The following is a 27,290-nucleotide window of genomic DNA, read 5'->3' as shown; positions in this document are numbered from 1 at the left end:
ACTTTCATTAAGTATTTGTGAATTATAGAGATGGAATGGTTGGGTACAGAAGTGGCTTCCTGGGAAACTAACTTCTGTAAATTAAGATCTTCTGAAACCATCTGTTCAGATTTTCTTATCACCTCCAAGTTCCTTGTGCGTGCTGAATCACTTCAGTCATGTCTGACTCTGTGCAACCCTATGAATGGTAGCCCACCAGACTCCTCTGTCCATGGGGTCTTTTCAACCCAGGGATCAAATCTGCATCCCTTACATCTCTCTCCTGCATTGGCAGACAGATTCTTCACCACTAGCACTACCTGGGAAATCCAAAATTCCTTATATTTTACCAAAAATTCTGAAATGATATACTTATGAATGCTTTTTATATTTTAGAGCTTTGAGGCATGATGTTTGAATCCATTCTGTTTTTAATCCTCTCTATTTTACTTTTGATTTGAAATGTCCTTGGAAAACATTAATCCTCTTCTTATGTTAGCATATGTGATCTAGTATTGTGTTTAAAATTAATTCAATAATCTGAGGATTAAGAAAATGCTTATATCCATTATATCTTACAATGGAGGTCTGTTTTCAAATTAGGTGACCAATTAACCCACAACTGATCATTGGTATGAATGAATTTTTCATATCAATGCACTTGAACTAGCCCAGAAGAGGGACTTCAGCTGAGGAAAGGGACAAAGGCAGGAGTCCCATTTTGAAAGCAAAATTTTGTTCTAAAAACTAACACATGGAGGCTACCTGATGAAGGTACACTGAAGCTGTTTTTGACGCTGCAGGGGTGTGGGGTGGGTATCAGGGTGTGACATGGTTGTTGAACTCTTGGAGAACAACGGATGTCTAAGGGGCTATGAAGGAGTTAAAACAGGTGGAACATCAGAGAAAACTCTCTGCTTTTCCTTCTCTGATGTAGAAACTAAAATGATCAACCTTGCATATCATTCATATTGTACCAGACTCATTTATTTGAAAACCCGTTCTTAAAAGATTGTGTAATAATTTCCTACCTGCATCCATTTTGACAAAAGGATTCTATCGTCAAATATAATTTGACAGATATCAAATTATATCTGATTTCTCAGATATAATCTTTAAAGATACACAGTTAGCCTTCTGAGTAGGTTAATAATGCATTTTATAAATTGTGACGGATTGTGCGTATCCATTTACTCCTGTTTTTGTTGGATTTGTTCTTCCATGCATTTACTGACAACACTTTGCACCGCTTGTGTTTTACCCTAGGGTAGTACCAGGGTGTCTTTCAATGTTCACTAACATCTCTAACAGTCTTTGACATCCTATGATCCCGAAGGAAAACTATGGTCGTGTACTCTATTTTTACATTAATGATGTCTTTTACTTATGCAAATGTGACAAGTCATTGGAGGGTGGAAATGAGTACGTTGGATATAAAGTGAAACCCTCTCTAGCTAATTGATTTTTCATTTGTTTTATTGCATTAGGAGGAATTGTGTTAGCAATGAACTTACTTCAGCCTGAATTTTCTTCCTCTGATCTTGCACTTTGTAGTATGTATCTCCCCTTTTCCTTTAATCATAAGTAACTGCTTACCATTCTGCTTTTCACCCTCTGACCGAAGCCATTTAGCTCTCTCCACTAGCATACCACAGTAACTCTTATTTCTACCACTTCTCTTAAGGATCACACTGTATAGTAAAGCATCCTTTGAGTTATACTCTAACTGTATGATGAATAAAAAATGTGAAATTTTGAAAGTGAGTCAAGCTCATATTATGCATGTGATGCAACATACCTCATCCGTTTCTCATCTTAAAGCTCCTAGATCTTCACAAGACAACACCTTCAACCTGTAAAATGATATTTTGAGTTCAGCAGACATTTCAGTGAGTCTAAATTTAAAGAAGATTATCTCTAAAGTTGATCTATTGGAATTACTTATCTGAGTCAAAGTAATTCAAGTAATTCAGGTGTAGTGAAACACTTCTAATTTTAAATTCAGAAGCATTGAGGAGTGAGTTAGATTATTGGCTATAGCACTGAGTTGATCCTCTTTCTTATCATCCTTGACTTTTAAAGCCTGGCCTTTTGAAAATGTGCTTCAGAAATCCATGTGCTAGCAAGCATTTAATTCATTACTTTTGAAAGACTATTACAAAGGACTTTGAGTGATAAGTTCAGAAATACCAAAACCCCAACAGTGAACATACACAATTAAAGAACTCTGTAAAAATGTCTCAGTGAATCATAGGTACCAAAGTGAATCTTGGATAAAAAGGTGATCATATTGTAATAGGGAAGTCATGTAATAGGGTCATCATAAAAATATGTCCTCACTCAAAGGGTCCCTGAGCTGGAGGCGGGCAGAAAATAAAGGACTTACTTTTTGTACCTATGTTATATACATTTCAAGTATATAATTTATAAACATTTTTGTGGTATTAGAAAAGAAGTGCTACAAAGGAATAAAGAATAAAAATTTTACAGATATCAAATGTCTGAGTAGACTTTGTACCTAATTTAATATTGAAAGACTAGGCACAAGCTAACCTAATGTTCAAGGTAGTGTTTTTTTCTCATTTCTCTTCCTTTCTTTCTTTTTCTTCCTTCATTCATTTCTTTCCTTACTCTCTCTTCTCTCTCCTCCCACTCCCACCCCAGATCTTTCTCTCTCTTTCTTGTTCTCTTTCCTACTTGAAAGAAGTAGTAGCATTTAACAAGATTAGGGATGATATTGCTACCATTTATTCAAATCTACAGTACTAGCCAATATTCCACATTGCAATGTATGTTCAGTTCAGCTCAGTTCAGTTGCTGAGTCATGTTTGACTCTTTGCAACCCCATGGACTGCAGCACGCAAGGTTTCCCTGTCCATCACCAACTCCTGGAGCTTACTCAAACTCATGTCCGAGTCAGTGATGGCACCCAACCATCTCATTCTATGTTGTCCACTTCTCCTTCTGCCTACAATCTTTCTCAGCAGCAGAATCTTTTCCAATGGATCAGTTCAAAGCATCAGGTAGCCAAAGGATTGGAGTTTCAGCTTCAGCATCAGTCCTTCCAATGAACACCCAGAACTGATTTCCTTTAGGTTGGACTGGTTGGATCTCCTTGTAGTCCAAGGGACTCTCAAGAGTCTTCTCCAACACCACAGTTCAAAAGCATCAGTTCTTCTGCACTCAGCTTTCCTTATAGTCCAACTCTCTCATCCATACGTGACTACTAGAAAAACAATAGCTTTGACTAGACAGAACTTTCTTGGCAAAGTAATGTCTCTGCTTTTTAATATGCTGTCTAATTTGGTCATAGCTTTTCTTCCATGGAGCAATCGTCTTTTAATTTCATGGCTGCAGTCACCATCTGCTGTGGTTTTAGAGCCCAAGAAAATATAGTCTGTCACTGTTTCCACTGTTACCCCATCTATTTGCCATGAGGTGATGGGGCTGGATGCCATGATCTTAGTCTTCTGAATGTTGAGTTTTAAACCACCTTTTTCACTCTCCTCTTTCACTTTCATCAAGAGGCTCTTTAGTTCTTCTTCGCTTTCTGCCATAAGGGTGGTGTCATCTGCATACCTCAGGTTATTGATATTTCTCCCGGCGATTTTGATTCCAGCTTGTGCTTCCTCCAGCCCAGCATTTCTCATGATGTACTCTGCATATAAGTTAAATAAGCAGGGTGACAATATACAGCCTTGATGTACTCCTTTTCCAATTTGGAACCAGTCTGTTGCTTGATGTCTAGTTCTAATTGCTGCTACCTAATCTGCATACAGGTTTCTCAGGAGGAAGGTCAGGTGGTCTGGTGTTCCCATCCCTTTAAGAATTTTCCATAGTTTGTTGTGATACACACAGTGTGTTTCCTTGGTTGCTCAGCCTGCAGTGTTGGAGACCTGTGTTTGATCCCTGGGTTGGGAAGATCCCCTGGAGAAAGCAAAGACTACCCACTATGGTATTCTGGCCTGGAGAATTCCATGGACTATATAATCCCTGGGCTTGCAAACAGTTCGACATGCCTGAGTGACTTTCACTTTTACACAGTCAAAGGCATTGGCACAGTCAATAAAGCAGAAGTAGATGATTTTCTGGAACTCTCTCACTTGTTCAATGATCTAACAGATGTTAACAATTTGATCTCTGGTTCCTCTGCCTCCTCTAAATACAGCTTGAACATCTGGAAGTTCACGGTTCACATACTGTTGATGTCAGACTTGGAGAATTTTGAGCATTACATTGTTAGGGGATGAGATGAGTGCAATAGTGTGGTAGTGTGAAGATTCTTTGGCATTACCCTTCTTTGGGATTGGAATGAAAACTGATCTTTTCCAGTCCTGTGGCCACTGCTGAGTTTTCCATATTTGCTGGCATATTGAGTGCAGCACTTTCACAGCATCATTTTTTAGGATTTGAAATAGCTCAACTGGAATTTTATCACCTCCATTCGCTTTGTTTATAGGGATGCTTCCTAAGGCCCACTTGATTTCTCATTCCAGGATGTCTAGCTCCAGGTGAGTGATCACACCATTGTGGTTATCTGGGTCATGAAGATCTTTTTTATATAGTTCTTCTGTGTATTCTTGCCACCTCTTCTTTATATCTTTCCTTCTGTTGGGTCCCTACCATTTCTGTCCTTTATTGAGCCCATCTTTGCATGAAATGTTCCCTTGGTATCTCTAATTTTCTTGAAGAGATCTCTACTCTTTTCCATTCTATTGTTTTCCTCTATTTCTTTGCAATGGTCACTGAGGAAGGCTTTATTATCTCTCTTTGCTATTCTTTGGAATTCTGCATTCAAATGGATATATCTTTTCTTTTGTCCTTTGCCTTTAGCTTCCCTTCTTTTCTCAGCTATTTGTAAGGCTTCCTCAGGCAACCATTTTGTCTATTTGCATCTCTTTTTCTTGGGGATGGTCTCAATCACTGTGTCCTGTAAAATGTTATGAACCTCCATCCTTAGTACTTCGGGCACTCTTTCTATCAGATCTAATCCTTTGAATCTATTTTTCACTTCTACTATATAATCATAAGGGATTTGATTTAGGTCATACCTCAATGGTCTAGTTGTTTTCCCTACTTTCTTCAATTTGTCTAAATTTGGCAATAAGGAGTTCATGATCTTAGCCACAGTCAGCTCCCAGTCTTGGTTTTGCTGACTGTGTAGAGCTTCTCCATCTTTGGCTGGAAATAATATAATCAATCTGATTTCGGTGTTGACCATCTGGTGATGTCCATGTGTAGAGTCTTCTCTTGTGTTGTTGGAAGATGGTGTTTGCTATGACCAGAGCATTCTCTTAGCGAAATTCTGTTAGCCTTCGACCTGCTTCATTTTGTATTCCAAGGGCAAATTTGCCTGTTACCCCAGGTATCTCTTGACTTCCTACTTTTGCATTCCAGTCCCCTATAAGGAAAAGAACATCTTTTTTGGGTGTTAGTTCTAGAAGGTCTGTAGGTCTTCATCGAAATGTTCAACTTCAGCATTACTGGTCTGGGCATAGAGTTGCAATTCTATGATATTGAATGGTTTGCTTGAAAACAATTAGAGATCATTCTGTCGTTTTTGAGATTACACCCAAGTACTACATTTCAGACTCTCTTGTTGATTATAATGGCTACTCCATTTCTTCTAAAGGATTCTTGCCCAGAGTAGTAGATATAATGATCGTCTGAGTTAGTCCATCCTAAAGTAAAGCAGTCCTGAATACTCATTGGAAGGACTGATGCCGAAGCTGAAACTCCAATACTTGGGCCGCCTGATGTGAAGAACTGATTTATTGGAAAGGACCCTGATACTGGGAAAGATTAAGGTGGGAAGAGAAGAGGATTACAAAGAATGAGATGGTTGGATGGCATCACCGACTTGATGGACATGAGTTTGAGTAAATCCTGGGAGTTGGTGCTGGACAGGAAGGCCTGGTGAGCTGCAGTCATTGGGGTCATGAAGAGTCTGACATGACTGAGTGACTAAACTGAACTGAACTGAGTTAAATTCACCCATTCCATTTTAGTTCACTGATTCCTAAAATATTGATGTTCACTCTTGCCATCTCCTATTTCAGTTCAGTCGCTCAGTCATGTCCGACACTTTATGACTCCATGAAACGCAGCACTCCAGGCCTCCCTGTCCATCACAAACTCCTCCAGTTTACTCAAATTCATGTCCATTGAGTTGGTGATACCATCCAGCCTTCTCATCCTCTGTTGTCCCCTTGTCCTCCTGCCCCCAATCCCTCCCAGCATCAGGGTCTTTTCCAATGAGTCAACTCTTCGCATAAGGTGGCCAAAGTATTGGAGTTTCAGCTTCAGCATCAGTCCTTCCAATGAACAAAGAATTGAACACAACTGAGCAACTGAACTGAACTGAACTAGCATTATTATAGGAAGTGGAGAGGAAAAAGAAAAAGACGTTTAAGATTTGGGAAACATTTTCAAAAACAAAGGAACAGGGGTAGCGAGAGCTACAGTGAGGAATGGGGACTATGGGACATGGCAGGACACAATGCCATGGCCATATCGGGGAGAAGCTGGACAGTCACTGAGTGGTGGATGTGTTACTTCATGAAGAACAGACATGTTCCTAGGAAAAGAGAGGATCATCTCTTAAAAAGTAGAAAAAGAAGGAGAAACCATTGTCAGGTCTCAGAAGACAAGAGAAGAAATGGACAAAAAACAAAGAAAAGAACACAAAGAGCATTTTAGAAAGTGAGGACACAGGGGATTTGGCCTGCTTTGTCCATTTCACCATTCTTGCAGTCGTTGATGATTATCGTGTTTCTCTCCAGAAAAACTCGCTCAGAAACAGAGTTCTCATGAGGCAGTACTCCAGGAACCCCTCACCCATCACTACTGATACATGAGATGAAACCTACTTTATATTTTGGAAATAATACATCAAAGTTCAAGAGGCATGGTAACTCTTGTTAACATTTTCGCTTTCAAAGATGTGATACACAATTTTACTTTTTATTTCCTGGATGTGTAGTTCACTGGCAGCACAGTTTGGGAGATTATCTATCTAAACACTTTGTAATGTTGTGTTTCTCAAATAATGGGCTGCAGACCACCTGCAGCAAAATCAGCTTCACTCCTGAATCTCCAGATTTCTGTACTAAGGTATCCTGAACAAGAATCCAGGGTAGGGGACAAAGAAGTTTTATTTTGAGCAAGCCACTTGCCTGCATCTGTTACACAACAAAGTTTGAAACACAAGAATATAAGCACGGGTCATCTGGGTAACCTTCCTACCAGCCATGAACAGCAAACGCTGATGGAGTGACCTGGTGAAGTTACTTTTCCTTAGTGATTGGAAAGTGCTGAAAGTGTTAGTCTCTCAATCATGTCCAACTCTTTGTGACCCCATGGACTGTAGCCCACCAGGCTCTTCTGTCCATGAAACTCTCCAGGCAAGAATACTGGATGGAGTGGGTAGCCATTCCCTTCTCCAGAGTATCTTTCCAACCCAGGGATCGAACCTGGGTCTCCCAAGTTGCAGGTGGATTCTTTACTGTCTGAGCCAGCAGGGAAGCCCCTAATGATACTTAGCTTCTTTGAATTTAGAACTTTAGGAAGGTATCTATTAGTTGAGATAAAATTTAACAAAGTGTGCTTGCTAAATAGAAAACAAATACATACATTTGTATAATTCTAAAATAATATATTGATACAACTATTTGTGTCTGATGTTAATTAGCAGTGATTTAGACTAGGTGTGGTTTCCCTCGTGACTCAGAAGGTAAAGAATCTGCCTGCAATACAGGAGACCTGGGTTCGCTCTTTGGGCCGAGAAGGTCTCCTGGAGAAGAGAATGGTAATCCACTCCAGTATCCTTGCCTGGAGAATCCCATGGACAGAAGAGCCTCATGGGCTACAGGCCACGGGGTCGCAAAGAGTTGGACATGACAAGAGACTAACACTTTCACTTTCACACTTAGACTAGATGAGGGTGAACATTCTGCCGGGCACAGCCTGTTCCTCCTGACTACACCCTCTTTCCCTTTCACCTGCTAGTGTTACGTCACTGTGTCAATCTTATTCCTTCTGCTTATGTGCTCTGTAACCCTAACTGAAGCCTGTCCATTATAACTCCTGTTGGTCCTTTAATGGACTGGAACCTGGTGGTCCAGAGTCAACGATAAGAAAGTAAGAGAGAGAAAGGCTGATCTCCCCTGGTTTACGCGGAAAGCCAATAGAGTCCTGTTCTTAGGGCTCGCGCTGCTGCATGTAGGCAAGCCCAGGCAAGAACGTGAGCTCAATGGGCCTCCACGCTCCAAGGAATTAGCCAGAGAGAGAGAGAGAGAGAGAAAGGAAAAGAAAGAAAAAAAAGAGAGAAAGACACGGGGACCAAAGCTCTGATGGAGCAAAGGTGTTTTAATCAACATGGCATGAGCATATATACTGTCTTACAAGGTGGTATTCTCAGCAAAGATAAAGATTAAAATTCCAGACTTACAAAACATAAGACGACCCCTATCAAAGAGAGAGTTGCAAACAATCACCCTTTCATAAGAAGGAAGAGGGTACTTATCACTGTAACGAGAAATGCCTGGATTCCTCAGCCCTGGGAAAGGCGTGCCTCTCCTCTTAATTCCTGAATATTCAGGAATTAGTAAGGGCCAGAGGGTTCCTGACAGATCCAAAATAGCACCCAGGGAGCCTCTTGTTAAATGCTTCCTGACAAACTCCCTCATAAAAAAATTATTTAATTAAATTATGCTTGATTTTCCCTTCTAGTGGCGCAAAACAAAGTAACATGCCATCCAGAATTGTGAATGAAGGAAAATGGTTTCCATCCGTGGCCAGATTCTAGTTGTGTATATCTTGTTTAACATCATATTCAGAGCTACTAATAGTCAAGCTAAATCATAAAATTTAAACCATTCTCTACCATTTCTCCCTAATTATATGATTTTTATCTTTTGCACCTTTCTTCACTTTACTTCTTCTGCCTAATATGTCTGTGTTCTTCCTATGTCTTAACTCTCCCTCACTTTTTGCCTTTCTAGATAAAACATTTCTACCTATAATTATGCATTCATTTTGACTCTCTTACAACAGTCAAGTATGCCTTATATTTTCTTGTATTTATTGTAGTGGAACTCTTCATTTATACAAAAATATCTCCAGGGACAGATTCTTTTTCCTTTCCCAGTACTTTCATGTATGCAGTAGGTGCTCAATTTTACTTGCAAAATTAACAAATTAATAGATGATCAAAAAAGTCAACTCTGGGAGGATTGAGTAGGGGTAAAGTCCTTTTTGCCTCATCGTAACTATAAAATGATCTTGCTAGGGAAATTTTTTCCCTGACTTAGAGTGTCACTATCCATCGGACATTTCATCTATACAGAGAACCATGGTGAGCTGGTAAACACAAAGTGTAGGGAAGAAATTCAATTATTTCTTTGTGACTCATCAACATTTTACTTCAGTAAGCACTTGTGCATTTATTTTAATTGTTCTTTACAGAAGTTTTAGAGATAATTAAGTAGTTATAATGCCTAGAACTATATACAAATTTTAAAACATTACAATGGACTATAAGATTTTTATGATAAGGATGGGAAGTTGGATGGGAGAAGACGTGCCATGTATTTAAAAGAATCTGAACCTATCCTCAGAGCAAGAATAGACAATACACTCAGTCTATTGATAGGCACTAACATGAGTCAGAGACTGAGGTTTGGTGAAACTGGTCCAAGTATTCCCAATGACTAATTAAAAAAAAAAAATAGCCAAAATGTTTAATAGTTTTGTTTTTGGAAAATGAAATTTGAGGAAAATACATGTCTCAGAATATTTCACTCTTATGTCTAACATATTACTCTAAAGAAGTGTCAACTCTGCCTTAATTGCCAAAGACTAAGTAACCATTTATTCCCTGAGGCAGTGGACATTGAAGGCTTCTGTTATGAGAGTAAAGATTATCAGAGATAAAACAGAGTTACTGGAGTGGAATTTTTTTCCTCAGGATCTGCTGTATTTTACATCACCCAACCCCCTTAATTCGTTATGACACTGAAAAATGCCATGTAGTCAAATTTAACTATTAATTACTTCCCACTCTTAGAAATACTGGCATTCCAGAAAGTAAATTCATTTTTCACTTCTGGTTTCAGATTACTGACTTTTGGTAAAAGGGTTATGCTAATTTTTCTGGTCAAGTGTCAATTGATGAGGCCCATAAAAGCATAAAGTGCTATAAATATCTTTGGTATTTATTAAATATCTTTAGGCAATTGTGAAGCCAAATGAATATATTTATCGTGCCTCAATCACCAAATAAGCGAAAAGAAAAAAATCTTATTTTATTACTGCATAATAGTCATGACTATACATATTTAGCCTCAACATTACATTTGAGTACATCTTATTAAAATGTGTAAAATATCCAAATATTTTAAAACATGCACAAAAATAATACAAAAAATTGAGATCCTTTAATGTCACCTTTTGGGAAGATGTTGGGAAGCTGTTGTTAAACATATTTTCTCTGAACTTGCCTTGAAATATGCATAAATTCACATGACATTTCGGTAAATGTATTTTCCTAAGATGCCATGCATTTCAGGAAGTGTATGATTTGGCAATTACTAAAGAAATTATTCATTTCTCTTGTATAAAAAATAGTTGCATTAAATACATGTAACCTGTCAGAACGTGACTTATGGTTGCCTCTAGCAATAGCAATGTATGTTCTCTGCTCATTCAATTTAATAATACATTTTCAATAATAAATAAATTAGGTAATAAATTTGTGTTATGTGCTAGAACCTAGAAATAACTCTTTTTCTGTCTCCTTCACTACCCACTCCTTTCCTGCCACTTTCTCTGTCTCTCTCACCTCTCGGTCTCTTTCCTCACTTTCTTCAGGGCGCGGTACTCTATGGACATCAACATCTTTTGAAAACAATAAAACAGGTATCACTCCCAAGAGAAAAATAAGTGATACAAAGGAAACTAGGGCAAAGAAACAAATGTGACCAATATTCTTAAAAAGTCTTTCTTATAATTGTATCAATTTATGTTTGCATTTCAAATGGCTTTGCATCTTTCATTTTATCCTAATAAAATACTCAGTTTAGTTCAGTCAATCAGTCCTGTTCGACTCTTTGCGATCCCATGGACTGCAGCATGCCAGGCTTCCCTGTCCATCACCAACTACTGAAGACTGTTCAAACTAATGTCCATCAAGTCAGTGATACCATCCAGTCATCTCATCCTCTGTCATCCCCTTCTCTTCCTGCCTTCAATCTTTCCCAAATTCAGGGTCTTCTCTAATGAGACAGTTCTTCTCATCAAGTGGCCAAAGTATTGGAATTTCAGCTTCAGCATCAGTCCTTCCAATGAATATTCAGGACTGATTTCCTTTAGGATTGACTGGTTGGATCTCCTTGCAGTCCAAGGGACTCTCAAGAGTCTTCTCCCTCCAACCCAACAGTTCAAAAGCATCAATTCTTTGGTGCTCAGCTTTCTCTATGGTCCAACTCTCACATCCATACATGACTACTGGGAAAAAAACAACAACAACAACAACATATCTTTGACTAGTCAGACCTTTGTCAGCAAAGTAGTGTCTCCGCTTCTTAATATGCTGTCTGCTGCTGCTGCTAAGTCACTTCAGTCGTGTATGACTCTGTGAGACCGCATAGACAACAGCCCACCAGGCTCCTCCATCCCTGGGATTTTCCAGGCAAGAGTACTGGAGTGGGTTGCCATTACTGTCTAGGTTGATCATAATTTTTCTCCCAAGGAATAAGCATGTTTTAAATTCATGGCTGCAGTCACCATCCCCAGTAATTTTGGAGCCCAAGAAAATAAAGTCTATCACTGTTTTCTTTGTTTCCCCAATGGAGAGTTCTGAACATTGCTTTACTAGCCTGTGAGATAAGTCCATTTGTACAGTAGTTTGAGCTTTCTTTGGTATTGCCTTTCTTAGGGATTGGAATGAAAACTCACCTTTTCCAGTCCTGTAGCCACTGCTCAGTTTTCCAAATTTGCTGGTATATTGAGTGCAACACTTTCACAGCATCATCTTTTAGGATTTGAAATAGCTCCACTGGAATTCCATCATCTCCACTAGCTTTGTTCACAGTGATGTTTCCAAAAGCCCACCTGATTTCAGACTCCAGGATGTCTGACTCTAGGTGAGTGATCACACAATCTTGGTTGTCTAGGTCATGAATATCTTTTTTGTATAGTTCTTCTGTGTATTCTCGCCACCTCTTCTTAATATCTTCAGCTTATGTTAAGTCCATACCTTGTCTGTCCTTTATTGTGCCTGTCTTTGGATGATATATTTCTTTGGTATCTCTGATTTTCTTGAAGAGATCTCTATATTTTCCCATTCTATTGTTTCCCTCTATTTCTTTGCAATAAATAAAATATTGGGGGCATCTAAAATATTACTTTGACTACTCAATATCAGTGGAAATCAAGGCTCATTGAAGTCACATCATCAATGGTTGAAATGGGAAATGACAATTAGTATCATATTTAGTTTGAGGAAGTGCTTTTCCTACATGTATAGAATGTATATTTATATAGACTATAGTTTTCTTGACTTCCATATTGTTTCTAGAAACCAGAAAATAGATCATATTGGTACTCCAATTCCCCCATTTACTGTGCCAGCTCTGTGGCTTATCCTTTTTCTTTTGTAATCTTTTAAACTCTCCTTCTGCCTCTGTCCTAGTACAGAAATAAAGGCAGTTGAAAAGGATTTGCCTGCTTAGATCTCAAAGATGAAGAGTCATTTCTCAGTCAGCATGCACTTAATATGAAGTTACCACTGGTGACGTCTGAGTACATATATATATATATATATACTTATCTGCCAAGGAAAAAACCGGGATTTTCATAAAGCACATGATTGCCCATATGGAGCACAGCATAGTAAAAGCAGCACAAGTGTTAGTATTAGTCTCTCAGTCGTGTCCGACTTTTTGCAATCCCATGGACTGTAGCCCGCCAGGTTCCTCTGTTCATGGGATTCTCTAGGCAAAAATACTGGAGTGAGTTGAATTCAATAAATATGAGTATAAACCCCAGTTCTCCCACTGATCAGCTCTGTGTTCTTTGAAAGTTCTGGTTCAAATTTTCAACCAGTAAAAATGATGGTGTTATAATATTTAAAATATGACATCCAGGGGCTCACTAAATATTTACCGAATATTCTCATTCCCTGTAGATCTAAACTTGCTTCTCTACCGTCTCTCTATTGACTATGATTTAGTCTCCTCTTCCGGCATAGGTTAGACTCAGAAATGAAGGTCAGTTGAAAGGAGACTGAGAGTGAACATTGGAGCAGTCTTTCTTGCCCTAGGGCCCTTCCTAAGGGTTAAGGGACCACCTTTCCGTACCAAAGGAGAGACCTGATGTCCCTCTTCCACTCCAGTTTCCACTTTTGCTTGGTCCTGGTGAGCCCTCCCTCCACTAGTGCATTCAGGGTGAGGGTGGTAACAGCTTTCCTGCCCTGGTTGTTCCAGAGCATTTCAGCATTACTTGTCTTCTTCAGCCTGATCTCACCTTTGCAAATAATCCCTTTATATACAAAGGGATGAAACTCTCTCAAAGGTCCATTTTCAATGTGCCATCTATTCTCCACCTGGAATACTGATCAAATCACTATTGTCATTATATCCTGAAATATAATGAGTGGTTCCATTGAATGCCATGTCAAGTGTTATTATGAACAAGTTTTATACATGAAACATATATGAATATATATATATATGTATGTATATATTTTCATGTATACAAGGGATATATGAAAAATGCACAGCCATCAATCTTGTGAGGCTTGTGGATAATTATCTAAAATAGACCTCTTAAAGGGACTGAAAAATGTTTACATCTGTTGGTGTGTGTGTGTGTGTGTGTGTGTGTGTGTGAGCGCTCAGTCATGTCCAAGTCTTTGCAACCCCATGGATTATATAGCCTGCCAGGCTCCTTTGCCCATGGAATTTTCCAGATAAGAATACTGGAGCAGGTTGCCATTTCCTCTTCCAGGGGATCCTCGCAACCCAGGGATCAAACGGGTGTCTCTTGTGTCTCCTTCATTGGCAGGTAGATTCTTTATCACTAACGCCACCTAGGAAACTCGATTAGCAAGTACAATCAGCAAATTTAATAGAGTATTGTTAAACACTGCACAAACTATATATATATATAATTTTATAAATAATTATAAATGCAAACGTAAAATGAAAATCAGTTTTATCTTTTGTATTCATGAAAAGCAAAAAAAAAAAATGTCATACATGTCTTCCTGGGAGTGGCTAGAACGGGAATTGCAGAGAAAGAGGCTTCTGCCTTCAGCTCTGGCATGATCACAGATCTGAGCAAACTCATTCTGACCTGCTCAAAGCCGGTGATGCCCATGGCACGTCCACCATGTGAGCTAGTTCCACACTGGCCAGGACAAACAGAATCTATTCAGCTGAATGACAAAAATAGAAGATACTCTGGGTTGGGCTTAATGAATAAAATATTTTGGCAAAAGATAAGAAAGAAAAGGAGCAAAATATGTTTTTAATTTAAAATGCTATAAATCACATCAGTTAAATAATTTAAGTGGCATGATTTTAAGAATTGCACATTGGCTGATATTTTTCATTTTCTCTGAAGCAGTATAATACATATCAGAGAAAATCAGCTGATTCACTTTTACAAAGCAGGAGAAAAATAAATTAGGATGAGAGTTTCTCCTCCAAGTAAATGTTGAGAAGATGAGCATTCATTTTCCCAATGTTTCCTATCAGTGAGATTTCCAATAACCCATGGTTTCAGGCAATTCACTCTTTTTACTTCATTTGGTTGACCCAGGCATTGGGATTGATTGCTACAGGTTTAATATAGCTACAGCTAATGGCTTGTAGATTGTTTTATAATCAAGCCTTGCTTAAAGTTTCTATTCAAGTTTGCCCCAGGAATCAGAATGTCAGAGTGCCTGGGACAAATGAGTTTCTCCACATCAGGTGTAATTCCTGGACAAGATAGCACAGTAGTTGTTTATTCCAGGGCCCACTAAAATAATAAAACCAAACAAAAATGAATGTAAGCAATTACAAGTACTTTAAGTGAAAAGGCCACTAGGTGTGAAAGATATTGTTTCACAGTCTATTGGTGACATAACAGACTACAGAAGATTCTGAAAGTATGTGATGTTTTTCACTTAGAGTATCAGCTGTAACTTTCCATTAATGTACAGCAACATGACAGATACCAATCTAATAACCTTGAATTTCTTTCAGATTTAGACCTCATTTGACAAGTTGGACATTGTTTTCTTTTAAAAATGAGTATCTTATAAATTTAAATACTAAGAGTGAAAACAGTCAATTGATCCCAATTTCTGGGTCTCCCTTATTATGGAGCCAAAATGTGTTGCCTCAGATTATATTTTTAACTAACTCTTCTACATGGTGCCTATGGTGTGTTTCTTGTAACTCTAGCTGACATAATTACTTCAAATGACTAAAAGTTTATTCATATTCCCCAAATGTGTGTTTGAAAAGTGAAAGTGAAAGCCATCTCTCAGGCTCAGTCGTGTCTGACTCTTTGTGACCCCATGGGCTGTAGCCCATCAGGCTCCTCTGTCCATGGGATTCTCCGGGCAAGAATACTGGAGTGGGTAGCCTTTCCCTTCTCCAGGGGATCTTCCCGACCCAGGGATCAAACCCAGGTCTCTCACATTGCAGGCGGATTCTTTAGCAGCTGAGTGACAAGGGAAGCTCATGTCTGAATGTCTGTTTGATATATCTTAAATAATGCATAGTCAAAGCAATTATATAAGAGAGGCTTTTGTAAATTTTAAATAGTGATAAAAGTTAAAGGAACACCAAAACATCTCAAACTGACTCTTGAGCAGGAAAAATTAGCAATGCAATTTTGAGAAGATTCTACCTCATCCGTTTATTTGTTTTTAGATGAGGCTGATGATGTACTGATCTGACTTAATCAATGTGAGAACATAATTGCTCACTCTTACCAGTGGAAAATCGTGCCAGTTTCCCATTTCTGCTCACAAAGCGTCTGAAACAAACTTCTTAGCTTTGAATCAATAGATTTTATTCATATATCTAATACTGTTGTTGTTATTCAGTCACCCAGTCGTGTCCGACCCTTTGCAACCCCATGGACTGTAGCCTACCAGGCTCCTCCGTCCATAGGATTTTCTAGGCAAGAGTAATGGAGTGGGCTGCCATTTCCCTCTCCAGGGGATCTTCCCGACCCAGGGATCAAACCTGGGTCTCCTGCTTTACAGACACATGCTTTACCGTCTGAGCCACCAGGGAAGCGTTTGCCCAAGTTCATGTTTATTGCAACTGTGATGCTGTCCAGCCATCTCATCCTCTGACAGTCTCTTTCCTTCTGCCCTTGATCTTTCCCAGCATCAGGGACTTTTCCAATGAGTCATCTGTTTGCATCAGATGAGCAAAATACTGGAACTTCAACTTCAGCATCAGTACTTCCAGTGAATATTCAGGATTGATCTCCTTTAAGACTGACTGATTTAATCTCCTTGCTATACAAGGGACTTTCAGGAGTCTTCTCCAACTAAAGAAGGCATCAGTTTTTTGGCCATCTGCCTTCTTTACGGTCCAGTTCTCACAACCATACAGGACCACTGGGAATAGCATAGCTTTGACTATGTGGACCTTTGTTGGCAGAGTAATGTCTCCTTTTCAACACACTGCCTAGGTTTGTCGTAGCTTTCTTGACGAGAAACAATCGTCTTCTGATTTCACGGCTGCAGTCACTGTCCGCAGTGATTTTGGAGCCCAAGAAGAGGAAATCTGTCACTATTTCCACATTTTACCCTTCTATTTGCTTGCACCAGTAGGGCTGGATGCCATGATCTTAGCTTTTTTTAACATTTAGTCTTAAACCAGCCCTTTCACTCTCTCCCTTCACCCTCATCAGAAAGCAAAGTGCTTTATGCACATCTGCACATCTGAGGCTATTGATGTTTCTCCTGCCTATCTTGATATCTAATATAACCAGATATTTTCACATGTATTTATTTATAAATACTATACATTCAAGTATATCTTATTAGATTCTGAACTGAGAGCATTTGAGATAAATAACATTATAAATATAACTAAAACCTTAAACTAAGACATACTGACATCACAAGAGGGCTACACTCAAGATGTTAAAACATATCATTCCCAGTTTAACATCTTACACCCAAATATTTCTTTTCAGCGTGTCTGGTGCTTTGACTTACGTGTTAAAAAGCTAGTTGGCATAAATATTCAAGAGATGAGCATTTCTTAACCTCAATATGTTTTGGACTTACGCTTAATGAAGGATTATCTTTTTGATTAAACTCAAACCAAGAATCAATTCAAGGAAAGAATAAAAAAATCTCCAGGCTTTCAGAATACTTTGGATATGGGTATGTGTATGAAGTAGGAGGAACAGATAGAGGATACTTACTTTAATTGTAAACAATGACACTGCCTTATTTCTGTGACTGTGCAAATCATCATTTTTTTCATTGGTGTACATATATATATATATATATATATAAATTATAAATACTTTAGTAACTGGTCATTTTCCTCCAATCACGTATTTTCTACATGGTTGCACTTCTCCTTGCCCTATTTTTTTTTTTTTTGTTATTGTTATACATTTTGACATGCAAAAATAATTGCAACTTGTAATACATGCTTTTCTCATTGTCTTTCAGTTATTTGTTACTTTGACCATGATTGGTTGAAGGTTTTGCTTGTTTCAACTTATTTATTTTTAATAATTTAGAATCTGTGATTATTTAAAATCAACATGAAAATAAAAGTACAAATTGTGGGTTTTGTTGTTGATTTTTTAAGAAATTATTCATTTTAATTGGAAGATAATTGCTTTGCAATATTGTTGGTTTTTGTTCAGCAATATGAATCAACTATCAGTATACATATGTCCGTCCTCCTTGAACCTCCCTCCCATCTCCCATCCCATTCCAGTCCTGAAGGCCTAGTGACTCTTTTTTTAAGGGAAATTGGGACAACAGAGATGAAAACTAGAGAAATATGTAAGATGAGCAATGTATAGACATTAAGCATCTTTATAAATTCAAATTCACTTATTTAGTTTAAAAATATAAATTTACGTTATTAGTAATGTTATTTGATTTGTTTTTAAATTATCATATTTGATATATCTATATCAAATGATAAAGAAGGAAAAGTTTTGAATACAAGGTTGAATTTGCCCTTCTGATAGATGGAGACCTCTGAATTAAAGCCATTAGTGAAAATCCTCTCCTCCTATGCTCTCAGTATTTATAACTCTTATTTGAGATGCCTTGAATTTTTGAGGACTAAAAATCTCCTTGTCACACATTACTATTTGAATTTTGACACAAAACAAATTTGTTTTGAAGAGCATCACAATAGATAAACTATCAGGATATTCACGTTTATATGTGTTTTTAAATAATATTTAATGCGATATTTTATAGTGTTTGCAGATGGCTTATCTCTGAATAGCCCTTCTTGAAATGTCCTATACTTTAAAAAGTGTATGACTAAATGCTGTGTATATTTAAATACTCAGAATGATTTGTTATAATAGAAATTTTGGATTGATTTAGGAAAACAATAAGACTTACATTTAAAAATTAGAAAACAATGGTACTTATTAGCCACTGTAGCTTAAAGATAAAAGGTGCTGAAAATAATTTTATTAGTTGTCTCTAATTAGAGTTTAAGTGTTGAAGTTATTAAACCTAATAAATTCCCCATAATATATCCTACAGAACAGTACTAGTTTGCTGCTTAAGACTAAACATTTGAAAAAAGAAGAAAAAATATATATTAGTGTTTACCTTGGCAAATACAATTTTCTTCAGTTGATTAGAGCAGATACTCTGTTTTCAGGCGATGTGGGCTCTACTGAGTTGAATTTACTCCTGGACTTTAAATCCTATACAATGTAAGCAAAGGGACTACAATATAAAGTCAAATTGTTCTATACAACAGATTTGAAAGGTACCTGAGTTCTAGTTTATGTGCTTAACTAATGAATTATAATACTCAAGCATCTATTATTAATGAAAAGATAAAGTTAGATAAGACAGGACTGTCTGATCCTTGCCGGTCTCCCAGAAGAGAGATGTATTGCTTTCAAGCATGTGTCTTGAAGAACCAAAGTGTGGAAGGATGACTTAAATTTGAAAAAAAAAAAAAATCTTAATGATGAGGATGCGATAATTTGTTGTGTCATGACCTCCCAAGTAGCTTTTCCATAAATAAAGATAACTTGAAGTAGTATAACAATCTTCCCTTTTGAGAAACAATTGCAGACATGTTCTTAGGATAGCTCAAGTGCTATGACAACTCGTAGAAATGACATTGATAATGCCGTGACCTATTAGGGCAGTTTTGAACCAGAAGCATTAGAATAAATTCCATATGTTGGAAATTGAGTAAATGCACTTTGATTAATGAGTATGATAAATTGGAATATATGTGTGATTTATCATCCCTTTCTGGAGAACACCTTTAGCAATAGCAAATGTAAATTAATATGACACTACAAAACAGATTAGTGGAAAATAGTATGCAGAATTCCAGGGAGATTAACAAGCCAGACAGGAGTCATTTTTAAAAATCAAGTGCCTGTTGGTCTTGAAAAGAATCAGTATTTATCTAGTCCCTTTCACTCAGGAATCTTAGTACATTTCAAAGTATTTCAAATTGCTTCTTACCTCATCATATTGTCATTTAAATCTTATAGATCAAAATAAAAATCAAAGTGCCCCATCTTTATTAAAAACTACAAAATAGGAAAAGCAAGCTAATGATGGATCCCTCTTGGTAATCACAGACACAAAATGCAAAGAAAATGAGTGAAAAAACACAATGCTTTACTAATACTATGTGGCAGGATAATTTATTGGAAAATACATTTGTGTTTTGTTTTCTCTGCTCTGGAAGAATCAGAAAGAGTAAGAGTTCACTGTGTTTTGTGCTCTGCATTTTTCCTTCCACTCTGAGTAGGCCTTTGTGTTTCTTTGCCTCGGGGGCTGTTCAGGGCCTCCAGCAGAAGGTATTTGAAAATAACCTCTCTTTCTGGCTTTTGTGAAAGTACAAACCAGGGGTCACAAATTCAAATACCGACAGAGCTAGGCAGCACCTAAGTGAACAAAGCAGACTGGCTTTAATTTTTTCCACATAGGGTCGATTTGGTTGCATGTTTACTTGTGAAGGAATAGTTTTTACTTTCACTAAAGAGTGTTCTTCTATTTTCTTTTTAATTTAAAATTTAATTCATTTTTCTTTTCCTATTTTGATATTATCAAAGAAACATTACACCAAACAGAGTTAAACAGGAAAAGAAAACTACTCAAGATTATTACCAAATAATTATTACCAATTATTATTACCAAAACTGTTGCAATAGGAGGGAGAAACTGAACTCAGTTTTGCTGAAATAAAAAGTGGGACGAACTAATGAAAATACACAAGAGGATGTGATGGGGAGGCTGAGCTATGTGATTAGACCATCTGTGTTTGTTGATTGTAAGTTATCAAAATTAGGCTCTAGCATCCCACAGAGAATGGGATATAGGAACACTAATTCTTTTGCTGACTACATTTCAAAAGTAGGCCTCCTCAGTCCTTGAGAAAGACTTTTATGGGTTGTAAAACTACCAAAATCCTGAGAGAAGCTTTACCTCCAAAGGGACAGAGAGCGAATTCACAATTGCAAGTTTTCTATTATACCCCCAAGAAATGAGAGTTCAGAGACCTATAGTCAGGGAGAAGTCTCAGATTTAGTCAACCTGAGGGGAACATTATAGCCTTTCAGGTCAAAAATGACCTGGCCAAAGGGAAGTCTTTCTGTTACACAAGGAAGGGTGTTTTAGTCACTAAGTCAAGTACAACTCTTGCAACTCCATGGACTGTAGCTCTGACTCCTCTGTCCATAGGATTTCCTAGGAAAAAATACTGGAGTGGGTAGCCATTTCCTTCTCCAGGAGATCTTCCCCACCCAGGGATTGTACCCAATCTCTTGCATTGCAGGCAATTCTTAACTGCTGAGTCACTAGCAAAGCCCATACAAGGACAGTAGTGCAAATATGATGATAATTTGTGGCCATCAGATTAGTGTCCTGGCAGACACTTGGTACTGATGCAGGAGACTGAAGCTTGTAAGGCTCATCTAGATGGGGTAGCAGTGACATCAAGGGGGACTGAAACCCAGTTTTTCCAGATTTGTCCATTATTTGGAAGAATCCATATTTTTATCCAGGAAATAAGTATAAAATTTTTCATCACTTTGAAATATTAATAAAAGGTTTACCTGGCCAGCAAAACATCAATCTATCCACACTTGCCAGATCTCAGAAAGTAATCTATTAAACATCCTAAAATGAAATGGAAGAGGGGAAATTGCCCTTTTTTTGGCTAGAGGTTGGGGATGAAAGAAAAGGAAAATAGAAAAGGTTCTGGAGGAGGATTAAGAACTGTCTGCATGGGTAACAGATCATGAAATCAACCTGTCTTCCTTCCACTAGAATCAAAGGACTTTAAGGCTTAGAGTCAAATAGATTTAATTTAAAGTTAAAAAAAAAATTCTGATATTTCCTGTAGAGTGAGATTTGTGAAATAAGAATCATATCCAAATACAGTGAATGTGTGACTTGACGGTTATCATCACCTATCTCATATAATAGGTATCTGCAGTGAGGAGAGGGGGAAGTGATTCATATTCTCCTATCCAGATGTGCGGAAGAGTAATGTTATTTGCTTTCTGTAACTTATGTCATTTTTTATTAGCCTTCATTTCTACTTATAGAATAGAGTGTAGGGGGTTGAAAGATTTCAGCTTGCCAAATAGTACCTCAGTCCTCCCATTTTTCAAATTTTGCATTCCCAGTTTCTTTTGAATTCATAGTCAGAATTGTAACGTTAAAGCATCAAACTAAGGATGTTTCTCCAGTTTCAAAAAGTACCCTTTTTCTCCCCCCTGTCTTCCTTTTACATGCAGCCCTTGGGTGCAGGGAAATATATATTATTAGTGGGAGAAAGCACCTCAGAAGCATCCACTAGAATGCGATTGTTCTGATACTGTATATTGGGAATCAAACTTAGAGTCAGGATTCTATCATAGGAACCAATATATGTGGAGTTTAAGAGCATAGACAAGGAAATAATATTCCCTGGACTCATGGCCCAGTTTGGGTTTCCCCAGTGGCTTAGCAGTGAGGAGATGCAGGAGACTCAGCAATGCAGGTAAATGTAGGAGACATAGTTTCAATCCCTGGGTAGGGAAGATCCCCTGGAGGAGGGCCTGGCAACTCACTAATATTCTTGCCAGGAAAACACCCTGGACAAAGGAGCCTGGCAGGCTGCAGTCCCTGGGGTCACAAAGAGTCAGATATGACTAAAGCAAATGAGCATGAGATCCGTGACAATGGGAAATTACTTTAACTTTCTTGGTCTTAATTTTATCATGTGTAGAAGAGGGGTAGTTTACAGTAGTACCTACTGGTAGAGTTTTTAAATGATTCCATTATTGTATACAGGCACCTAGTAAATGGCAAGTTCTAGATAAATATTATCACTAAATTACCAGCGGAGGACTGGTTGGTAGTGAGGTATTTACATCCTTAGGGTTGTTGTCATTGCTTCCAGTGAGGGAAATCCATACCACAGTATGTTCCTTGCCCCAGAACATAGCTATTTTTGTCAATATCTTCTTAACTGTACCAAAAGTTCTTAGCTGTGCTCTCCTCACCATAGTCAACACATAAGACATCTGTGAGTTTGGTTAACTCAATTGTAATAAGTAACCTAATTAGTATGATTAGAAGCAATAGGAATTTAGAATCTAATTTCTGAGAAAATTTTATAAAATTATTTAAACTTTTGTCATTTCACGTCATCCAGTACTCACTGAACATTTGTGGTATGCAGAAAGCAGAATGAGAACTGGAGATGGGAGGAGGGGTTACTCAGAAATTGTAAAAGCATAGTCACCTTTTGGACTTCCCCGGTGACTCAGCAGTAAATAATCTGCCTACTATGCAATAGATACTATGGGTCTGATTCCTGGGTTGAAAAGATCCCCTGGAGGAAGACGTGGCAACCCATTCCAGTATTCTCGCCTGGGAAGCCCCACAGACAGAGGAGCCTGGTGGGCTACAGTCCCTGGGGTTGCAAAGAGTCAGACATGACTAAAGCCACTGAGCATGCACACATCTACCTTTTAAGAGTTGAATATTTATATAGGGATGGAAACAGCTATATTCATAGTGTAATACCAGAAACAAGGCAAATGCACTTTAGTTCACAAAAGCATTGTAAACAAATTCTGATACTCAAACAAGATAGGAAACTATGAATTTCCACTGAAGAAATATCTCTAAGAAGAGGAGGAAACATAATGAGTTGATAACATCTGCTTGTTTTTTATCAGATACAGAAGAGCCATGTATAAAATAGAGTACACATCATTAGGGAATATGTGAGAGTTTTCCTTTACTGATAATTCTGATCTGAGATCTGCTTTCAGCTTAGAACTAGAAAGGAAGATTGGATTAGTTAAAGCCATGAATATCAGAAGACATGCTCTGGTCTTTGCTCCCTAAGCAAAGAAGAACCTTTAAAGGTACATGAAAGTATGAAGATACAAATTTATATTTAAGGAAAAATACTCCTTGGAGAGCATGTAGGATAGGCCTGAAAAAAGAGACAATTTAGAAACATGGATGAAACAGTTTCACCCACAAATTATCTCCTAATGGGCTTTTAATTTATTTCTATGTTGGGTGCAATTGGGATCTGTTTCTTTAATTTGTGGGAATTTCTTGGAAGAAAAGGGTGCTTGAGGAACTAACCTGGGATGAGATACCAAGTTTTCTACTCTGAATTATAGTCTTTTTCACATCTTCAACTTGACTTAAAAAAAAAAAAAATCACAAAATAAATTAATTCTGAATTGATTTTAAATGACTTAAACTGAATTATAAAAGCAAAATGAAAATGAGAGGAAATGAAAAAAGTCTCTATTATTAAGTAAAGAAATAAAATTCAAAGGCTATTGTCACAAAACAAGTAAATATTGAGTGTTAATCAAGAGCTCTAGGTTGTGGTTGAGATTGGATGGAAGCTTCAGTCTGAATAAGAAGAAGCCAAAGATTCATCTACTAAAACTATCTCTTTCCCAGGAGGTCATGATGGCCACCATTTCACTTAAAGATCTTTTAGAGAAAATGTGTTGATTCCAGAAAATATTTATATGTTATTGTAAAGGCATTCTCCCAAGTATAAACTCAACTCTGCAAGATTTCTTAGAAATTCTATCCCTTTTTTATATTTTAGTGCAGGGAGTTCTGTTGGTTGCACTCATCTTTTCTGGGATCTATGCTCATTATATTTTCTCCTCCCTTTAAAACTGATGGCCCTTCTCTTCCTGTGTCTATTGGCAAGTTTCCTATGCATTTTCATGAAATGAGTACTGTTGTTTTGTGTGCATGTGTTTTAATGCACATAAATTGACTGTGTCATACATCTCATTTGTCTTACCATTTTCCACAAAGCATTAAACTTTGAAATTCCCTTCATGTTTTTATGTGCAGATATATTCCATTGTTTGTGACTTCTACTTGAATTCCACGGAGTGTATTAATTACACTTTACTTATCCATTCTGACAGTGATGGACACCATGATTAACTCTAATTCCCTGAACTCACAAGAATGCTGTCACAAATACTCTTGTTTGTTTCCATTAGAAATCTCTACAAGAATCTCCTAGGAGTGGCACTGTTGGGTTACAGACTGTGCTTATTTCTACAAATTATAAGTAATTTGATCTCTAGACTGGAGACGCCAATCGTGTCTCTCAACTAAGGGTGCACCAACATTCCGCCATCCTCACATCCTTACTAACACTTGTAATTATCCAGCTTTCTAATAGATTAAAAGTGACATGCTTTCATTTTCAATTCTTTAATTATTAAATTAATAAATGAATTTGAGCGTGTCTGCCACGTGCTTGTCAGCTTTTGTTTCCTCTTTTGTGAATTGCAAGTTCCATTTGTTTCTAATAAACTGATACACACAAGCTAATATGCAGAAGATCATTGCTTATTCCACATACATGTAAGTCCCTTTATCATTTTTTTTTGTTGTTGTTGTTCAGTTGCTAAGTCACATCCGACTTTTTGTGATCCCGTGAACTGCAGCAGACAGGTTCCCTGTCCTTCACTGTCTCCCGACATTTGCTCAAGCTCATGTCCATTGGGTCGATGGGTCACCTTTTCCCCTCCTGCCTTCAATCTTTCCCACCATCAGGGTCTTTTCTAATCAGTCAGCTCTTCAAACCAGGTGACCAAAGTGTTTGAACCTCAGCGTCAGCATTGGTCCTTCCAGTGAATATTCAGGGTCCATTTCCTTTAGCATTGACTGGTTTGATCTTGCAGTCCAAGGGACACTCAAGCGTCTTCTCCAGCACCACAATACAAAAGCATCAACACTTTGGCGCTCATCCTTTTTTTTTTTTTTTTTTTTTTTGCACTCATCCTTTTTTATGGTTCAGCTCTCACAGCTGTACATGACTAGTGGAAAAATCATAGCTTTGATAATACAAACCTTTGTCAGCAAAACGATTTCTCCATTTTTTAATACACTGTCTAGTTTTGTCATAGCTTTTCTTCCAAGAAGCAAGCGTCTTTTAATTTCATGGCTGCTGTCACCATCTACAGTGATTCTGGAGCCCAAGAAAATAAAATCTGTCATATTTCCACCTTTTCCCCATCTATTTGACATGAAGTAATGGGACCAGATGCCATGATCTTAATTTTTTAAATGTTGAATTTTAAGCCAGCTTTTTCACTCTCCTCTTTCATCCTCATCAAGAGGCTCCTTAATTCCTCTTCACTTTCTGCCATTAGAGTAGTATCCTATGCATATATATATGAGATTGTTGATATTTCTCCCAGCAATCTTGACTCCAGCTTGTGAGTCATCCTGCCCTGCATTTCACATGATGTACTCTGCATAGAAGTTAAATTAGGTCTTAGAAAAATAGCTCTTCAATATATTGTCTGCTATTTTTGATCCTAATACTTTTTAACTGAGCACAAACATTTAAGTATTTACTGTAATCTAATTTTCAGTATTTTACCCTTTCTGTTTGCTTTGATGTTTTCTTGTTAGAAATTCTTTCCCGCCCTAAGATAACAAAGACCATTCTATGACCTCAAGGTAATTTTAACACTTTACCATTTGGTATTTACCAAACACCCATTTTAATTATTTCTATGTCTTACTTGAAGCACCTATCTGTACAATATAATCTGTTATAATTAATCATTTACATGTCTTTAAAATGGGGAAATGTGAAGATAAGAAGAAAAAGGATAAAGATTCACCTTAAATAAAAAAATAAGGATGTAGAATTGTTTGACAGAGATGAATACAAAGAAGGGCATATCCACTAGGATTAAATCACAAAATAGATAATGATAGGAGAGCTACAGACTGAATTGTGACCTCCAGCTCCCACCTTATTCATATGATGAAGTCCTAATCCCCACTGTATCAAGATTTGACCTTTAAATAGACAAGTTAAAAGGAGGCCATGTGGGTGACCCTAATTCAGTCTGACAGGTGTCCTCATAAGCAGTGATTAGGACACATAGAAATAGACACAGGGATGGAGTTGCACAGAGGGAAGGCCAGATGGGAACACAGTGAAAAGGGGGCTGTCTGCAAGTCGAGAAGTGACCCAGGGAGGACCCAGCCCTACTGCACCTTGATCTTGGACTTCCAGCCCCTAGAATGATGAGAAAAGGAACACCTGTTGTTTAAGTCACCCAGTCTGAGATACTTTGTTTCAGCAGCCCAAGCAAACTAATTGGTTGCTGTTGGTCAAGCTGTGTCCAACTCTTTGCAAGCCCATGGACTGCAGCACATCAGACTTCTCTGTCCTTCACTGTCTCCCAGAATTTGCTCCAGCTCACGTCCATTGAGTCAATGATGCCATCCAACCATCTCATCCTCTGTTGTCCCCTTCTCCTCCTGCCTTCAATCTTTTCCAGTATCAGGGACTTTTCTAGTGAGTTGGCTCTTTGCATCAAGTTGCTGAAGTATTGGAGCTTCAACTTTAGCATCAGTCCTTTCAGTGAATATTCAGGGTTAATTTCCTTTAGGATTGATTGGTGTGATCTCCTTGCTGTCCAAGAGTCTTCTCCAGCACCACAGTTTGAAAGCATCAATTCTTCAGCATTCAGCCTTTTCTATGATCCAATTCACACAACCATACATGACTACTCAAAAAAGCATAACT

At 37.8% G+C, this 27,290-nt stretch overlaps 1 long non-coding RNA gene across 1 annotated transcript; it reads left to right on the top strand.

The window, feature by feature from the left end:
- Window positions 1-15,580: 15,580 nt before the first annotated feature.
- LOC122447197 lies at window positions 15,581-24,262 on the top strand. The gene is made up of 3 exons (XR_006271163.1): window positions 15,581-15,715; window positions 18,855-18,861; window positions 24,252-24,262. It is a non-coding gene; the product is annotated as an uncharacterized LOC122447197 (long non-coding RNA).
- Window positions 24,263-27,290: the final 3,028 nt, after the last annotated feature.

Source organism: Cervus canadensis, chromosome 9, assembly GCF_019320065.1.
Source record: "Cervus canadensis isolate Bull #8, Minnesota chromosome 9, ASM1932006v1, whole genome shotgun sequence".
NCBI classification, from domain to species: domain Eukaryota; kingdom Metazoa; phylum Chordata; class Mammalia; order Artiodactyla; family Cervidae; genus Cervus; species Cervus canadensis.
The sequence above is the reverse complement of the archived record's forward strand: the minus strand, read 5'-3'. Positions and strand labels throughout refer to the sequence as shown.